Consider the following 20,540-nt stretch of genomic DNA (forward strand, 5'->3'; position numbering starts at 1 on the left):
CTAATTTCAATACTATATGTTTCAAGGAATAGGGAGGCCAAGGGAAAGGAGACAGGGAAACAGCTGGCAGTGGAACAGTCAGAACATACACAACCACAATTAAGTTCACTGTCATATGCACATGATTCGTGCCATCCTCCAAAATTGTAATAGTAACATCAAAGATCAGTGATTACAGTTTACCATGATAAATATAATAATGAAAAAGTCTGAAATATTGTGAGAATAACCAAAATGTGACTCATGTGACACCAAGACATGAAGTGAGCAAATGCTATTAGAAAAAATGGCACCAAGAGACTTACTTGAAATAGGGTTGACACAAACTTTCAATTTGTAATAATCACAATATCTATGAAGCACAATGAAGAAAAGTGCAGTAAAACAAGGTACACCGATACTATGCTGAATAAAAATAGTGAGACTGGGCACCCTTAACTTGTTTCTGATTTTAGAAGAAAAGCTTTCAACCTTTCACTGTTGTTAGCTGTAGTCTTATCATGTATGGCCTTTATTATGTTAAGGTACCTTCCCTCTAAGTCTACTTTGTTATTTTTTTAATCATAAATGGATGCTGAATTTTGTCAAGTGCTTTTTCTCCATCTATTTAGATGATCATATGATTTCTTTCTTTTTTTTAACGGAGATTTTTTTCTTTATTGAGAAACTTAAGACTTGGGTTGGAGAAGGCAATGACACCCCACTCCAATACTCTTGCTTGGAAAATCCCATGGACGGAGGAGCCTGGTAGGCTGTGGTCCATGGGGTCGCTAGGAGTCGGGCATGACTGAGCGACTTCACTTTCACTTTTCACTTGCATGCATTGGAGAAGGAAATGGCAACCCACTCCAGTATTCTTGCCTGGAGAATCCCAGGAACAGAGGAGCCTGGTGGGCTGCCGTCTGTGGGGTCGCACAGAGTTGAACATGACCGAAGTGACTTAGCAGCAGCAGCAAGACTTGGGTACATCAAATAAAACCAATATCTGGGGGAAAAAAAATCAAAACCCACAATAGAAAAAAAAAGTGAACACTGTCTGGGCCATATCAGAGCCCAAAGAATATTTTTAAATTGAAAAATTCTAGATGCTTCATAATTGACCTTTTGATACAAAATGACCTATTAAATTTGCAATTGCGGTTCTTGGTGTTGAGGTCCATTGGACAAGCTAGGAAGTCTTCAAACCTTGAGCTGAATTCCATGAGGGTTTATTTCGCTTTTGAATCAGTTTGTCCTTGTCTAAGAGGTAGCAGCAGCAACAGCACCCACCTTCTGAGCAGCTTCTTTCTTGGCATGATGAGCCTGAAGGACCGCCACAGCCTCATCCACCTTGGAGCAGAGAGACTCGGGGGACTCCAGCATGTGCAGCAGCTCCAAGTTGTCAATCTCCAGCAGCATCCCAGTTATCTTCCCAGCCAGGTTCGAGTGCATCGTCTGGATGAGTGGGAACAGACGTTCACCCAGCATCTGCTTCTGTTCCTGGAGTGGGGGGGGGGGGTGCTGCAGCCAGCATGGAGGCAGTCAGCAGCTCCTGCCCCTGCATGTGGACTGCAGGCTGGGGTGCCTGCAGGGGCTGGATGGCAGGCTGAGGACTGGGGACGCTGAAGGCCTATTTGTAAGGTGCAACAGCCCGAGGAGCAGCAGCAGCAACAGCAGCCCGAGGCGCTAAGTTCTGCACAGCTGTGGGAACACCTCCAGACTGGCAGCTGTCAGTCAGCCCTTGCTGGGCGGCACCAGCCCCACCAAAGTCCATAGCCAAGCGGTCCGGGCACTCAGATCCTGTTGGAGCCAGATGGCGAAGAGCTGGACGAGGCCCAGACTGGCATATAGCACTTGGCATTCCTTGGAAGCTTTGAGGTCTCCCACCTTGCTGCCAGTGTGGATTAGGCCTCATCTGTGCTAACTGGTTTGGTGTGTAATATGGAGGTCTTCCCTGAGCCTGTGGAACTGCTGGCACAAAGTAGCCCCCAGCTACAGGTTGGAACTGATTTAAGATCTCATCCGGCCACCCGCTGCATATACTGGTTGGTCAGGTGAGCCTTTCTCTCCTCCTTTCTCTGGGCCAGAGCAACATACAGTGGCTTGGAGCCCACGATGTGTCCATTCATTTCTATGACTGCTTTGGTTGCCTCTTCAGGGGATGAGAAGCAGACAAAGCCAAATCCTTTGCTTCTCCCATCCTCTAGCATCACCTAGCACTGGTGATTGATCCAAAAGGAGAAAACTCTTTCCTTAACTTCTCGTCATCAATGGTGTCATCCAAGTTCTTAATGTTGAGTTCACCCCCTGATAGCGAGTGATCCTCTCCTGCTTCAGCTGTTCAAACTTCCACTTTAACTCGGCCTGCCGCTCCACTTTCTTCAGTGCATGGCCAATGAAAATGACCTTCCCAGTGATTTCGTTTCCATTCATCTCTTCCACAGCCTTATCAGCATTCTCGTGTTTTTTTGTAACTCACGAAGCCAAAGCCTTTGGATTTCCCACTGGGATCTCTCATCACCTTGACACTTAGGGTCTTACCAAACTGGCTAAATAGCTCTTTCAGATTCTCATCATCAACCTCTTTCCCGAAGTTTTTGATGTAAACATTGGTGAATTCCTTGGCTTTGGCTCCAAGTTCAGCTTCCCGCTCTTTTCGAGACTTGAATCTGCCCACAAACACTTTGCGGTCATTGTGGAGCATGCCGTTCATCTTCTCGATGGCCTTGTTGGCAGCCTCCTGTGTCTCGAAGTGGACAAAGGCATAACCCTTAGAGCCGTTCTCATCACACAACACCTTACAGGACAGAATGTTTCCAAAAGCAGAAAAAGTATCATAAAGTGCCTTGTTATCTATAGATTTGTCCAGGTTCTTGATGAAGACGTTTCCCACACCAGATTTTCTCAGAGACGGATCCCTCTGAGACCACATGTTCCAGATCGGCTTTCCCTTAATTACATCAAAGTTCATGGTGTCCAAGGCCCGCTCAGCATCAGCCGGCTGCTGGAAGTTGACGTAGGCATAACACAGGGAGCGGCAGGTGATCATATCACAGCAGACCTGAATGGACAGCACAGGCCCGGCAGGACTGAACTTTTTGTACAGCATGGCCTCGGTGACATCCAAGTGCAGGTCAACCACGTAAAGGAAGGCCATGGGGTCTATCTTTCATTTTGTTAATGTTGCGTATCACACTGACTAATCTGTTTGAGAACGGACCATCCTTGTGTCCCCAGAATAAATCCTACTATGATCCTTTAAATGTAAATGCTGGATTCAGTTTGCTAATATTTTGCTGAGAATTTTTGTGTCTACGTTCATCAGGGATATTGGCTTCTAATCTTTTTCTTGTGGCATTCTTATCTAGTTTTGATATCAGGGTCATGCTGGCCTTGCAAAATCAGCTTGAAAGAGTCCCATCTCTTCTATTTTTTAGAAGAATTTGACAGAGACTGGCATTAATTCTTCTGTTAACAAAATGAAGGCATCTTCTTTGAATGACCAGTGAAGCCTCTGGCCCTGGACTTTCATTTGTTGGGAGGTTTTTGATTACTAAGTCAATCTCCTTGCTAGTAATAGGTTTGTTTATATTTTCTCTTTCATCAGTCTTCATAGGCTGTATTTTTCTAGGAATGTATCCATTTCTTTCAGGTTGTCCAATTTATTAGAGTATAATTGGTCCATAGTAATGATCCTTTGTGTTTCTGTGGCAACAGTTGTAACATCTCCTCTTTCATTTGTTTTTATCTGACCTCTTTCTCCCTTTTTTTGTTGGTGAGTCTAGAAAAGGTTTGTTCATTTTATTTATCTTTTCAAAGAATAAGTTCTTAGTTTCATTGAGCTTTTCTACTATCTTTTTAGTCTCAATCTATTTCTGCTCTAATTTTTGTTATTTCCTTCCTTCTATTAACTTTGGGCTTTGTTTTTCCTTTTTCAAGGTGCTCCAGCTTTCTTTTAGTTTCCATTTGCATGGAATATCTTTCTTTTATCCCCTCATTTTCAGTCTCTGTGTGTCCTTATATTTACAGTGGGTCTCCTGTAGGCAACATATAGAAGGGTCTTAACATTTAAAGCAATTATTGATAGGTGTGTGTATTGCCATTTTGTTAATTGTTTTCTGTTTTTTTTTTTTTAGTTTCTCTCTCTGTTTCTTGCTCTCTTCCTTTGTGTTTGACGACTTTCTTTAGTGGTAAGTTTATATCCCTTTCTCCTTCTCTTCCATGTATTTACTATAGGTTTTTGCTTTATGGTTGTGTGTGCTTAATTGCTCAGTCATGTCTGACTCTGTGCGACCTCATGGACTGTAGCCCACCCAGCTCCTCTGTCCATGGGGATTCTCCAGGCAAGAATACTGGAGTGGGTTGTCATGCCCTCCTCCAGGGGATCTTCCTGACCCAGGGATTGAACCCAGGTCTCCTGCATTGCGGGCAGATTCTTTGCCATCTGAGCCACCAGGGAAGCTTTTTGCTTTAAGGTTACCATAAAGCTTACATATAACAACTTATATCTATAACAGTCTATTTTAAGTTGCTAATAATTTGTTTGATCCCATTTTAAAGCTCAACATTATTACTCTCCCCTTACCATGTTTTATGTTTTTCATGTCACATTTATCTTTCACCTTGTACAGCTAATTGTTGTAATCATAGTTATTTTTACTACTTTTGTTTTTTTTAAGCTTCATACTAACTTTCAGTTCAGTTCAGTAGCTCGATCCCATGGACTGCAGCATGTCAGGCTTCCCTGTCCATCACCAACTACCGGAGCTTGCTCAAACTCATGTCCATCAAGTCGGTGATGCCATCCAACCATCTCATCCACTGTCATCCCCTTCTCCTCCTGCCTTCAATCTTTCCTAGAGTCAGGGTCTTTTCCAATGAGTCAGTTCTTCGCATCAGGTGGCCAGAGTATTGGAGCTTCATACTAGCTTTGTAAGTGACTAAACCACTACTTTTACTATATATTTACCTTTCATATGTGTTACTAAATAACACCCTTTCTTTTCAGGTTAAACAAGTCCCTTTAACATTTCCTATAAGGCTAGTTTAGTGGTGATGAACTCCTTTATCTTTTGTTTGCCTAGAAAACTCTCTCTTTCCCTTCTGAATAAATAACTTTGCCAGGTAGTATTCTTGGTTGGAGGTTTTTTTCTTTTGGTACTTTGAATATATTGTACCACTCCCTTCTGGCCTTCAAAGTTTCTGCTGTAAAATCTGTCTTTGGGGGATTCCCTTCTGTGTAACAAGGTGTTTTTCTCTTGCTGCTTTTAATATTCTTTGTCTTTAACTTGTGACATTTTAATTGTGTTGGTGTGGGTCTCTTTGGGTTCCTCTTGTTTGGAAGTCTCTGGGCTTCCTGGATATGGATGTCTGTTTCCTTCCCCAGGTCAGGGAAATTTCCAGCCATTATTTAAGAAGCAAACCAGGATCAAGTAAAAAGTTTCACAACACTGAAAGCAAATAAGTAAAGTCACAAGGATAAAGTGAAAAGACCAATTAAGATAGTATAAGAAAAACAAATATAAGATAGATGGCCTAAGCAGTGTATAAGAAAGACTACCATTCTCTGGCAAATATCTATTAGATAATTAAAAAATAAAAGAATCACTGAACACATCTATAAGACATTGAGAGGACGTCCCTGATGGTCCAGTGGTTGAGAATCTGCCTGCCAATGCAAGCGACATGAGTTCAATCCCTGGTCCAGGAAGATCCCACATGCTGTGGAGCAACTAAGCCCATGAACCACATCTATTGAGCCCACACACTCTAGAGCATGCATGCTACAACTACTGAAGCCAGCACATCTAGAGACTGTGCTCCAATCAAGAGAAGCCACTGCAATGAGAAGCCTGTGCACCACAGTGAAGAGGAGCCCCAGCTCACCACAACTAGAGAAAGCTCACGCTCTGCATCAAAGAGCCAGTGCAGCCAAAAATAAATAAATAAAAATTTTTAAGAAAGAAATTGAGGCAATATTATCAATTAAGGAATTAAGGCTATCCTCCCACATCATTGAAACATCTCTTAAATTTACAACAGTTTGAATTTTAAAAGAAAAAAGTTCCCTAAGTGAAAAATACAGGCTAATTATAATGCTAAATTTTATGCAGTAAATACAATAAAAATTATACATTAGATTAAATGAAATCTGACCCTGATTATAAAAATACATTTAAAAATGTCTACTTCTGCAAATGACAACAGAAACAGACTCATAGATAAAGAAAACAAACTTGTGGTTACCAAAGGGAGGGAGGAAGGAAGAGATGAGGGGCAGATTATGGGCATGGAATTAACAGATACAAACTACTGTGTATAAAATAGGTAAGCTGGGCTTCCCTGGTGGTTCAGTGGTTAAGACTCTGAGCTCCCAATGCAGGGGCCCTGGGTTCAATCCCTGGTCAGAAAACTAAGTCCTACATACAACAACTAAAGATCCCATGTTCTGCAACTAAGACCCAGAACAGCCAAATAAATAAATAAAAATAAGTATAAAATAGATAAGCAACAAGGATACAATGCATATCACAGGGAATTATAACCATTATCCTGTAATAGCCCATAATGGAGTATAAATCTGCAAAAATACTAAATCACTATGTTGTACACCTAAAACCAATACAATATTGTAAATCGACTATACTTCATTTTTTTAAAGGCTATTCCTTTTAGGTTTTCTAATGCAAATTAAAAGATCTTAGTCACAGAATCTGTTTCTAAACAAGCAAATTTTAAACCAAAACCAGATATTACAAAATGATTTTTTAAAGCACGAGATAATGATTTTTTAAATATCCAGGAAGTAAAACAAAATCTAATGATTTTTAATAAAACAAAAAACTGATAAATTTAACATGAGAAACACAATTTAACTGAAGAACTGTTTCATTATTTCAATATGGGAAAGCAAATTAGCAGCAAAAACAACAATGAAAGAGTTCAATATATCTAAACAAAACAATAGAATATAATTATCAGGTTCATCATAATAATCAGGTGGAAAAGTTTAGGAAAGTGTTTTTCACAAAAATTTATAATATACTCAGACTTAAAAAGTCTCAAATATGAAATGGCAGGATTCTTACATAGCAAAAAATATTAGGATAAAAGAATACAAACCACATGGAAATTGTGAAATACATTTTTCTTAAATGACAACTAAATCAAGAAAGTGACTATTTAAAATTCAAATATGAATCAAAATATATCAATAGCTCTACATGTCTCTCTTAGGAAAAGGATGGTTTAAAAAAAGTAATAAAACTGATAAACCGCCAGTACAATTCAACAAAAGAGAAAAAGCACGCAAATTATTGATTTTAAAGATATATAATTACTGCAAAGATGATATACATTATCAGTGCATTCCATATGCAGATTTTCTTTAAAAAAAGAAAAGGAATAACTTTCTAGAAAAGAAAATTCAAGTACCCAAAGTGAAATCAGGAATTTAAGTGAAATCTAGATTTTACTTAGATTTCACCCAAAGTGAAATCTAGACCATAGAAATAAACAACATTATCAATAAATTTCAAAAGAAACAAAAATGGCACTTAAATGTCTAAATAGTAAATGAATAATAATTCTATCTCACAAAGATTCCTTAAACATGTCCTATCTAATTCATTTTCATGTAGTGAAAGTCAGTTTGAACTAAGCCTGACTTAGGGCTATACTCTGAAAAGGAAAATTATAGTTTGGTCCTATCTGTGAACATAGATGTAAAATTCTAAACAAAATTTTACCAAACCATACACCAGCAGTTTAAAAGAATTGATCTTCATGGGCATTAAGGTTTTAGCCTGAGGCTGATTTTAAATAAGACCAGAGATTCACGAGAAAAACAGAAAAAATAAAATTAAGTGAATAAATAATAGTTTAAATAAGAGCTGACTCATTGGAAAAGACCCTGATGCTGAGAAAGATTGAGGGCAAGAGGAGAAAGAGGTAACAGAGAATGAGATGGTTGGATGGTAACACTGACTCAATGGACAAGATTTAGCAAACTTTGGGAGAAGGACAGGGAAGCCAGGTGGGCTGCAGTTCATGGGGTCGCAAAGAGTTGGGCATGACTTAGCAACTGAACAACAACAAATAGTTTAAATGGCCTGAAAATTCAGCATTCATTTCTGATATTAAAAGAAGGATTTTCTTTTAACTATAAATATGGTATGTCTGAGAGAAGTTGACACTATTCTTAAAACACACACACTAGAGGTATTCATCCAAAAAAAAAAAAAAAAAAGGCAGAAAACTACACAAAGATGTCTAGTCACCATTCCTAATTAATCATGTTAGAAAACTGAATCATTGTAACCATGTATGAAAAATGAACAAGTAACATAAGGAGATAAAAACAATATTTGCACATTATATAATTATATAACCTAAAGGAGATAAAAGTAAAACAATATTTGCACATTATATAATTATATAACCTAAAAGACAAAGATATTCAAGAAACTAAATTAAAAGTAATGAGTTCAACAAAGGGGTAAATTATAAGATAAAATCTAAAAACTCTTTTACATTCCAATAATAAACATCTACAGAAATTTATTTTACCACAGCAACAACCACCAGAAAAAATTAACCCAAGAGTTACCCTAACTGGGCACATATATGTCATGGGGACTAAACATGGCAAAGATGACAACAATTTAATATAATACAGAAACATTTAGGACTTCATTTCCACCTGGACATTTGCTGAATCCTGTCAATTTTACTTCTGTAATGTGACAGTATGATGTACAAATAGTTTGTCATCTAACTATAACTATAAAGTTAATGCTCAAGTTTCTCATAACAAGAAGTTAGAGACAGACGGTTTCTATAAAAGGAATGAATGTTGTCAATGTATGGCAAAAACCACTACAGTATTGTAAAGTAATTAGCCTCCAACTAATAAAAATAAATGGGAAAAAATAAATAAATAAAAAATATGAAGGAACACCAAAAAAATAAATAAATAAAATAAAATGAATGAAATCAATCACAAGTAAATGACTACTTATTACAATATTCACCCACTGTGTTAGTAAAATAATACAAATAAAGCCAAATAACTGTGGGCTATTTGGGTAATGAAGACACACTCAAGATGCTGTTGACTATACAACCCCATAAACAAACTGTCTGACCCAGTACTCTCAGTTCAGGAACAGATTCCCCCACCCTACCCCCAAATTAGATAGCTCCTCTCCCATGTAAAAAGGGTGCTTTGTACAAAAGATGTTTGTCACAACTGCATTCATAATCTTTTTTAAAAATCCCAGAGATGTGATTAAAACAACTCTGATATAGTGCTTACTTCCCTTACTCATTGATCATTTGAGTGATACACACATAAGGAAAACATGCAGTCTCTAATCTCAAGAAACTTGGGTGATTATTTAATTCAACCATTTAAATAAATGTTTATATCATGCTACATGATACATGAAAATGGAAAAATAATGTAAGCTGAAGAGGTCTATCAGTGACAAAGCAAAAAAAACTGGACAATCTATGGTGAAAGCAATGTGGCAAGATTTTCTCTCTACACACACACAAATAGAAACAAAGGAGAGAGACAAGAATGTGTAAGAAATGAACAAGAATATAAACATTTGGTGTTCTAAATTTGTGGAATAGTTTTCCACATACACATACAAACTTGCACTACAACTTCTATAATGCTTTCAGTGGCAAAGTTTGGCATTATCTACCTGTTTCTATTTCTGTTTTTTAGAGGGAAACTAGTTGTGTATTAATATATAATTCAGTACACCCCTCTTTTTCTTTCTTCTCTGTTTCTCTTCTGTCAATAACATAAAACTCAAGTAGTTCTTGTGAATTACTTGGTACATTTACTGAAGAGTGGGATTTATATTCCCTTTTTCTAATCTTAAAACCAGATGAATGGTACATATTTCTTTCCTTTTAAAAAATTGCTTTTTTAAAACTTCTGATTCTTAACTGAAATCTTCCAGTGAGTCAGTGATCCTTGATAGGAAAAAATAAAACACAAGCTTCCTCACCATGTTTTACGTGATGTTACTTGTTGGAATGTAAAAAGGAATCTTCAAAGTCCACATAACAAGTTTCCCACCAGGGAGCAGGGAGCGGGAGGTGGGGGCGGGAGGGCTCTACATTTAGGCTCCCCCGGCCCTTTAAGACATTTTAAGGGACTTTAGTCCTAAAACTTCTAACTTATTTTGCTCCTAAATGTCACCTGCATTAAAAACAATGCTTTGTTTCTGTGCCACTCTGAAAGACAGCTCAAAATTAGGAGATTAAAAACAGAGAAAGAAATGAGCAGCAGTGATAATGGCAGTTGAAGAGAAAAGAGGAACGGCGACTCAAGCCAAAACAACTTCCCCAGATTCCTTCGCATGTATGGCCACTGGTTCCAGTTAGAAGCATCACAAAGCCTTCAGACTCAGAGGCAAAGAACACAGGATCCAAGGACTTAGACTAATTTCCTTAATGATGCCACTGAGAGTCTGGTGAATTTAATCTTTAGAAGGTTTATTCTATTGGTTTCAGATTCATAGTTTAGGCTCAAACACAATTAACGGTAGTTCAAATACATTCTTCTCTTTGTTCTTTGTTATTCTCTCAAAAGCTCAACAGCTGCTGCTCTCTGGCTACTAGAGAGAAATGAATTTAGTAATATTTGGATTTAAACTCTGAATCTAGAAAGACCTGACTTCTGTACTTAAAAACTTCACTTAGAAAATAAGTAAATAAACAGAATAAAAATCTGCTAAGACTGCTGACACATGGAAAAATAAAATAAAATACCTATGGTATGAAAGTGAAAGTGTTAGTGGCTCAGTCATGTCCAACTCTTTGTGACCCCATGGACTGTAGCCTGCCAGGCTCCTCTGTCCAGGGAACTCGCCAGAGAAGAATACTGGAAAGAGTTGCCATTCCCTTCTCCAGGGGATCTTCCTGACCCAGGCATCAAACCCAGGTCTCCTGCATTGCAGGCAGATTACCGTCTGAGCCACAGGGGATTCCATACCTATGGTATCTTTCTGCGCAATTTCAAGATACAGTTTTCTGTTTATCACTATTTATTTATTTATTTATTTTTGGTTAATAGGTAGTATAAGGGTTGAGTTTCCAGATTAAAAAGTAGGGAAATATTTTTTAAGTAGGGAAAGACATGTACAAGGCTCAGAGATAGAGAAATGCATTTACCATGAAATCTGAAATTAGAATTCAAGCAACTTCAACCATGTGGGAGAATGGGTAGCAGAAAAACAATTCACACAATGTCTTTGAATTACAGTGTGAGAAATAGTGGTTCACTGGGGAACGGAACTTTCAAAAAATGCTTTTGGGAAAAAAATTAAAAACTCATTCCAGATGAGTCAAGGATTCAAACTTTTTAAAAATTTTGAGACACTATAAGAAAATAGAAGGGTGCATTTATACTTAACATGTGAAAGAATTCTATTAATACCAAAACAAAAGAAGAAATTATCACCTATAGGTGATGAATACGACTAAATAAAAATAAAACTTTAATACATTAAAAAATTTACAAAGTTTAAAAGGAAAGTAATACAGTCTCCCAGAATAATGGAAATAAAAACAAAAATAAACAAATGGGACCTACTTAAATTCAAAAGCTTTGTCACAGCAAAGGAAACAATAAAAAAATGAAAAGACAACTCACAGATTGGGAGAAAGTATTTGCAAATAATGTGATTTACAAGCGATTAGTCTCCAAAATTCACCAACAGCTTATGATGCTTAACAGATTACAACAAACAACCCAGTCAAAAACGGGCAGAAGACCTAAACAGACATTTCTCCAAAGAAGACACACAAATGGCCAAAAGACACATGACAAGATGCTCAACATTTCTCATTATTAGAGAAATGCAAAACAAAACTACAGTGATATATCACCTCACACCAGCAAGAACGGCTATCATCAAAAAATTGACAATAAACGTTGGAGAGAGTGTAGAGAAAAGGGAATCCTCCTACACTGTTGGTGGGAATGCAAACTGGTAGAGCCACCATGGAGAACAGCATGGAGGTTTCTTTAAAAAACTAAACATAGAGCTACCCTATGACCCTGCAATCCCAGTCTTGGGCATATACTCCAAGGAAAACATGATCCGAAAGGGTACATGCACCTCAATGTTCACTGCAGCACTGTAGCCAAGACATGGAAGCAACCTAAATGTCCATTCACAGAGGAATGGATGAAGAAGATGTGGTACATATACACAATGCAATATTACTGGGCTATTAAAAAGAATGAAATAATGTCATCTGCAGGAACATGGATGGACCTAGAAGTTGTCATGCTGAGTGAAGTAAGTCAGACAGAGGAGAGCTATATGGCATGACATCCCATAAATGCAGACTCTAAAATGAAATGATACAAATGAACTTACCTACTAAACAGAAACAGACTCTCAGAGAACAAACTTACAGTTGCCAGTGAAGGATGGTGGGGAGGAAGAGAATAGGGAGTTTGGGATCTACATGTACACACTGCTATATTTAAAATGGATAACCAACAAAAGACCTATTGTATAGCACATGGAACTCTGGCAATGTTATGTGGCAGTCTGGATGGGAGGGGGGTTTGGGAAATAGTGGAGATAGCTGAGTCCCTTCACTCTTCACCTGAAACTATCACAACATTGTTAATTGGCTATACCCCAATACAAAATAAAAAGTTTAAAGCTTGAAAAAAAAAAAAAACAAAAAGTTTAAAAAACAAAAAGAAACAATTTTTTTAATTTTAAAAAATAAAAAGAAAGCAATACAGATAAAAGCAGCCATGATTTTGATGAAAAAAGAACTTAACATAGAAAATAATGAAAATCGAATACAACCTGATAGTTAATACTACTTTCCTTTGGGTTAGTGGCTAAAAAATATAAAAATCTTACGTCAGTCATCAAAAAAGGAACACCAAAATCTGTTTAGACTCATCAGCAATTAAAGCACTACCTATTAACTTTGTAGTAAAATATAATAAAATGTGGCTACAGCCATATTTTATTCCCTTGATAAACGATACTAGTTTTTAAGGATACAGTATTCTATTGGCTCCAGGTGAATTAGTTAAAGCAACAAATAGAAAAATCTGTATTTTTCAGTCACTTGGCATTTTATATACTGATCATTTCCATGTACCACTAGGATAGTTCTGTAACTTTTAGGGTGTATTTTTAGCATTTCAGTTCCTTTCAGATTTTTTTTAAATTTAAGGTTTTTTAGTCATTTATGCCTAAATCTATTTGTTTGGCAATCTTGCATAAATATTTTTCCACTTTATTTCTGTCATTAAATGAAACGGATTTTGGAAATTTGGTTGAAAATATTTCCGGCCACAAGCTTATTATCAATTAATAATTTTTGTACACATTCTGGTGATTTTACATTTAAAGCATACTTCTAAGAAGACATTTTGGGCTATTTTAATTATTTTGATTCAATAAAGCCTATAAGAAACAAAGCTTTCAACAGGGTTGAAGGACTGGCTGAATTTATTCTAAAGTGGTATTAGATATTAAACATTATTTATGACAGAGGTATCAGACCAACATGCTGTACATCTTAAAACAATGTTATATGTTAATTATATCAACAAAAATAAATGTTATTTTAACTATGTAATATAAAACTAAGAGATACATACATATAATTAATTCAGCATCCCGATAATGTATCATTAATCCTAAATACATTAGACAATTCTAGACTTTTAATGTGACTAATTAGAACTTATAAAAGTAAAGTTGCTTCAATACAAAAGAATTATAGGCAACAAAAAGTGAAGAAAGCATAGCTAAAGAAGTAAAACAGGCAGAGAAGTTAAGAAGTCACCTGAACACTTGGAGGACATTTCTTAAATTCACAAAGACATGGCCAAACAAGTAGATATGTATGATGGGCTGAAAGTGAGTTATATTTGTAGAGGCTGAAAAAATTTGAGGCAGAACAGAAATAATTTGAGGCAGAAAAAAAGCTTCAGAACTATCCTGTGATACACAGAAACCAGCAATGTGAGAAAACTGTAGACAAGTTCATTCTTTCAAACAAATCATCTGCTTCCCAAAAGTTTTTAAATTGATCAATGGTTAAACAAACTGTGGTATAGTAGTGATGGACTAAAATCTAGCCATCAAAACACGAAAAATGGTAAATGTGTGGCCCATGGTGGAGGGTGTGAAAAGAAGTGAGCTGTAGGCAAGACTTCAATAAAATAAAATGAAGATAGAATACCAAACATCTGCTGTTTGGTAAAAATCACAAAGAGATAAGAGGTGCATAAATAGTTGGTACTCTGTGAGGAGGGTATTGCCCTCTTTTAAGATATATTAGTATATAGTAAATAAAAACATCATATTATCTTCAATTTATTTATGCTTGTTTCAGAGGACAAAATGCCCCCCATCCTCTCCAAAGCTGGCCCCTAACCTGCATTTTGACTATCTTCTTCCTCACCTTTGTGTGGGCCTGTGCTTCAACTGTCTGCAAGGGACCCCTGTATTTCCAGTGACACATGTGGTCCATTCCTCCCATTTAAAACAGAATCACAAATACTCCTTTATTTCAATCTTGCTGTCCCCTCCAGTAATATACACGCCCCCCCTCCCTCCGCCCCATCCATAGAGACTCTGCTCCTACCTTTATCTTCCACATTAGTTGGAAAAAAGTCCATCCTTTCGGGAGAGTCTAGAGGCCATACCTACCCAACCACTACTTTATCCTGTCTCCTGGTCGTCTATGCAATATAACTATATTAAAAAAAAAGTAGTTAAGGGATCAGCTTACCCCAGGTCACACCACTGATTTACAACAGAGAGAAAAATCTGAATCCAGAAAGCTTCACACCAGTTGCCCATGGCCACAAAAGACCCTTGTGCTCCCTGTCCCTCTTCCAGGTGATTGAGATCCGCTAGTTACAGGCAACTGGAGAGGAGCAGCTGTCACCATCACAGCTGAATTGGCTTGAAGCTGGCTGGCCCAGCCCTGCCTGACACCTGCTCCATGCTCTAAAATCAGCCTTTGTACAGCCTGGCTTCTGGGAAAGAGGAGACACTAGGAGGAAATGGGGGTGGGGGGAAAGTGGTTCTTTTGTTAAAAGTCTTCCTCCATAGAACTTCTTTGGGGGAATAGCTTAGACCACATATTTTGAAAAATCTCCTCGCGGTTATGATGTACATACAACCTTGGGTACTGAGTCTAGTCCAATAAGGGGAGGTACGAAGATATATCAGATAACCTCTAGGAAACTGATCACTACAGCAACTCTGTTGCTGTGTTAATTACAGTAGTCTTGGAGAAAAACATACCAGGGTTTAGAATTCTATCCATGACACTTATTTGCTATCTGACTCTAGCCCCATCATTTTACTTAGAGCCTCAATTTCCTCATACTACAAACTGGGGATACCACCATTAATTTCCCTGGCTTATGAAGTGTGCTTAAAAATTCACTGCACTGTGCCTGACACACATATAGTCATGAAATTTCCTTCTAAAGAAAAAAAATTTTTAAGTCTTCTATGGAAAAAACTGCTTTAAAAATACAATCAACACTAGGAAGCAGTTCCCTAACATACTCAACTTGTTAGGGAAACAAATCCCTAACACCAGCACCTATTTTAACTCTCCCTCTCCCAACATAGACAAGGCTCTAAAATTCTTTTCTCCCCTCACATCCACTCAATAAAAAGCGTCTTCATAAAACTATCCAATCCGAATGGCTCTGAGTATCTACTATTTTTAAGTTTTTCCCCCTAAAGAAGACTTTTCCTCTCCCATTGTCTTATCTATATCCTTGACTTCCTTAATGAAGCTTGAGAATTTCTGTTCTGAAGTTGACTTTACTGGTTTCTTCCCAGAGAACCAAAATTAGCCTAAGGCACCTGCCTAGCTTTTCCTATGACCACCGTGCAACCAAGCAGAACAAACTGGTCATGGGATCTAGTTTAACTCCTCTGCCTACTGCTCTGGTATAATCTTTGAAAACACTTTTCAATTTACTGTGACAGCAACTCTCCACTGTAAAAATAGCTATGTACATAAACTAAAGCCTGAAAGAAAACACAAAAAGAATAAGAGCTTCTGTGTTAGAGGGATGAGAGTCCTGGCAAGTTATTTCCAGAAACCTAACATTAAATACAAATTTTTACAAGTGGTTCTGCCACACATATGACTGCAAACTGAAAGCTTTCAGGCCTCCACTGCTCAAACCTGCCACTTCTGAATGACATTATCCCTGCCTCGCTCCATTTCAGGAATCTTAACTATTAGCAGCAGTCTCACCTCCCCTTGCCTGTTCTCATATTTAGCAACTCTTCAGAAATATCTGATATCAAGGACCACTTCACCCTGGAGCCCATAACTTCCTGTGGACTGTTTTACCATTATTCCTTACCCACTCTCCCACCCCGGGAGTCTCTTGGAGTTTTGGCCCTGGCTTTATTACCAGCCCACTTTCCCCACCCTCTGAAGTAAAAACACAGACTCCTAACCACGGGACTTCCAGGGAATGCCTGCCAACCAGTGTTTTTTACTTTAGAAGTGGTTCTCAAATGTCAGCCTGCACCACAACCCCATGGAGAGCTTGTTCAAACACAGTGGGTCCAGCCCTGGAGTTTCTCTTTCAGTGGCTTTGGAGTGGGATCTTAGAATTTACCTTTCTATCGGTTCCCAGGTGGATGCTGTCACTGGCAGGGGTGGGGGGCACACTTTGAGAACCACTGCTTTAGGCAGAAGAGAGCTAAACTTGGTTAGACCTGGGTTTCTCAACCTCAGCTCTACTGATATTTTGGACTGGATAACTGTTGTGGAGGGTTATCTTGTGCACTATAGGATGCTTAGCATCCTTGGCCTCTACTCAATGCTTATAACCACGTGCCCCTCCCCCAAGTCAATTGTCATAATCAAAAGTGTCTCTAGACATTGTCAAGTGTTCCAAGTTGGGTGTGGGGAGAGGCAAAATCACCCCAGGTTAAGAACCACTGACTTAGTCAAGTTCCCTTTTAATGAAGTGATGAAACCTCTTCCTCTTGTGCATAAAATGCAGATTCTCTTCCAGATGTGATCATTTTTGTTTAATTCATCCATGCACCCATCCCACTATGTGTGGGGGGCTACTCAGGTTGATGAAAAGGTCCCTGTTTTTACTGCAATTACAATTAATAGAAGAGACAGTGTGAACAGTAGGCTCAGGAAACTGTGGGGACATGGAACAAGGGGACAAAGCAGGCTTTCTGAAAGATTATGATAAAGATGGGCAGGAATTGGCCAGACAAAATGGACAGGGGAGGAAAATTCCAGGCAGAAGTCATGGGGGCAACAAAGCACGACAATCAGGGAACTACCAGTTGTTCCCTATAGCTGGAGGAAATCATCATTTTTGCCCTGTGTAGGAAGGGGCAAGTTAGGGGAAAAGAATATTATCAACTCTTTAACCTTTGTATCTCCTATATCCACTTCTGATAATTCTCTGTCCTTCCTCCATTTGTACCTTAAGCTATAGCCATTTTAAAAAATTTATTTTATTGAAGTATAGGTGATTTACAATGTTAATTTATACTGTACAGCAAATTTCTGTATATATATTCTGATTCTGAATATATATATATATACACATATATATATACACACACACACACATACATATACATACATACTTTTTTCATATTCTTTTCCATTATGGTCTATCACAGGATACTGAATATAGTTCCCTGTGCTATAGAGTAGGACCTGTTGTTTATCCAAGCTACAGCCATTTTAAACATCTTTCTACTAACCCTGGAGCCTTTAGAATCAGTTTCTCCAGGTGTCTGTATTAAATTATCCCCCTTACTTCATGACACCTAATACACTTAGTTATAACTGTTTTTGTCTGTCTACCCTTACACTAAGTCCACAGTCTCCATTAGAGCAGGGACCATGGCTAGCCCTTTCTTCAATGTATTTCCAGTGTCCTGAACAATGTCAAGCATAGACAAGCCACTCAAACTAAATACCACCTGAATGAATAATGTCCTCAAATTCTGTATGTCCCAAACTGAACAGTCACCAACACCTTCCTTCCCCAAACTAGGTTCTACTTCTATATTCATCAACCATCCCTCCAGCTCCTATATACCCCATGCACACAGTCTCATCAAAATCTTGGCATAATCCCCCTCACTTCTTGTTTTTCTCATTCCATATATTCATCTTGGAGTCTTCAGTGAGAGGCAAGATCTATCCCCTGAACCTCACTAAATACTTCATCTGGCAGACAGACTACGGAAAGAGCATGGGCTTTGGAATCAAATTAGAAGTGGGCTCCTCTCACTCCTGCTTCTTAATTACTAGGTGATTTTGAACAAGTTATAATCTCAGAACCTTAGTTTCCTTTCTTTTAAATGGGTTTAACAGTATCAACCTTACATAGGTTGTTATGAAGTTAAATGTTATGTTACTCAATAATAAATGTTTCCTTTACCCTCACAGCATCCCTAGCAGGAGTAAGTAGCAGTCAGGAAGACATGTAAACAAATAAATAAGAAAGTCAATAAAATGGGAAAGATTCAGAGGGATGACATGAAAAGCCAAAGAAGTAATAAAAATTTAATTCCATGAGAGAACCATATTTACCTTCCTACTGTTTCCTTTTCTCAAAATTTAACATTTATGCTGATCAGGCACACAGTAATATCCAAGAGAAATGAAAACATATGTCCACCAAGAAACTTATATGCAACTGTTCACAGCAGCATTATTCATAATAGTACATAGGTGGAAACAACCCTAATGTCCATGAACTAGTGAATGGATAAACAAAATATGGTATATCAACACAATGGGATTTTATTAGGCAATAAAAAGGAATGAAGTACAGTTAATTACATGGACGAGCCCTGAAAACATTATGCTGAGTGAAAGAAACCAGACACAAAAGATCACATATTGCAATCACATGATTCCATTTATATGAGATTACCTAGAATAGGCAAACCTACAGAGAGAGAAAGTAGAGTAGTGGTTTCCTAAGGTTGGGGTGGGGGTGAATATACTTAAAACCATTGAATCATATACTCTAAGTGGGTGAGTTGATGATATGTGAATTACATAGTTTTAAAAGATTTTATTTTTATTTACTTTAAGTTAATTAATTAATTTATATTTTGGCTGTGCCGAGTCTTTATTGCCATGTGTGGGCTTTCTCTAGTTGTAACGAGGAGAGGCTACTCTCTAGTTGAGGTGTGCAGGCTTCTCATTGCAGTGGCTTCTCTTGTTGCAGAGCACAGACTCTAGGTCATGTGGACTTCAGTAGTTGTGGCACATGGGCTCAGTAGTTGTGGCTCACAGGCTCTAGAGTGTAGGCTCAGTAGTTGTGGCCCACGGGCCTAGCTGCCCCGTGGTACGTGGGATCTTCCCAGAACAGGAGTGAACCAGTGTTCCCTGCACTGCAAAGTGAACTCTCAACCACCACAGCACCAGGGAAGCCCATGAATTATATCTTAATAAAGCTGTCTAAAAAGTATAATAGAAGAACAGCCAAAAAAAGGCAAAAAATATTTTTTCTAATTATTTGCTTCCTATATCCTAGTAGACTGCAAGAAGATCCAACCAGTCCATCCTAAAGGAGATCAGTCCTGAGTGTTCATTGAAAGGACTGATGTTGAAGCTGAAACTCCAATACTTTGGCCACCTGATGGGAAGAGCTGACTCATTGGAAAAGACCCTGATGCTGGGAAAGACTGAAGGCAGGAGAAGGGGACAACAGAGGATGAGATGGTTGGATGGCATCACTGACTCAATGGACATGAGTTTGGGTAAACTCCGGGAATTGGTGATGGGCAAGGAGGCCTGGTGTGCTGCAGTCCATGGGGTCACAAAGAGTCGGACATAACTGAGCAACTGAACTGAACTGATCCTAGTAGATTATCCTATATATTCCACTCTAAGGAATGCCACCTTTGACTAAAGAGAAATTGTCTTGGTATAGAGAAAGTCTGTCTGGCACTGGCCATGAAAAGGATTCACGAGCATTGCCAGACAGGCTGGTGAGGGAAAATGAGAGCCAGGCTTGAGTTGAAACAAAGGTCAATGCCCTAGACCAGCATTTCTCAGACCTGAATGTACATGTGCATCAACTTGGGACTTGTTTTCCCAGGGCTGGTGTGGATGTATAATGAAAGAATGTACTAAAATGCATTACAATTGGTAATGTACAATATAAATGTTGCCATTACTCAGTCAAGTCAAATGCTTCTGAGGATGTGTGGGGTCACTGTGAGAGGAGGAAGGGAAATAGCAGTAATGTTTCCTTTTTCCTTCTCTGCTTAAGGAAATGACAGCCACTTAACCTCCTGGGCCTCAATGTCTTTAAATCTATATGTTAGAAAGCATCTGGCACAGGTTTTAGAATCACACAATCTTAAATGGCTTTGAAATTCCTAAGTAAAAAAGTCACGTGTAGATAGCTGAGAGCTCATTCAGCAAGGTCACTTGGTGTGGAAAGATACAAACTCTGGGATCAGAAATCCTGGGGACGGGGCCCAGGTCTAACACTTGCTAAGTTT

The 20,540-nt window shown here is 38.2% G+C and overlaps 1 protein-coding gene and 1 pseudogene across 1 annotated transcript in view; both read right to left on the reverse strand.

The window, feature by feature from the left end:
• Positions 1 to 20,540, reverse strand: part of CLCN5 (chloride voltage-gated channel 5) — a 188,416-nt gene that overhangs the window by 118,326 nt on the left and 49,550 nt on the right. The gene's annotated exons all lie outside the window — the stretch shown is intronic.
• On the reverse strand, positions 1,240 to 3,136 carry LOC133051767 (polyadenylate-binding protein 4-like; annotated as a pseudogene).

This window comes from Dama dama, chromosome X (assembly GCF_033118175.1).
Source record: "Dama dama isolate Ldn47 chromosome X, ASM3311817v1, whole genome shotgun sequence".
Lineage (NCBI taxonomy): Eukaryota > Metazoa > Chordata > Mammalia > Artiodactyla > Cervidae > Dama > Dama dama.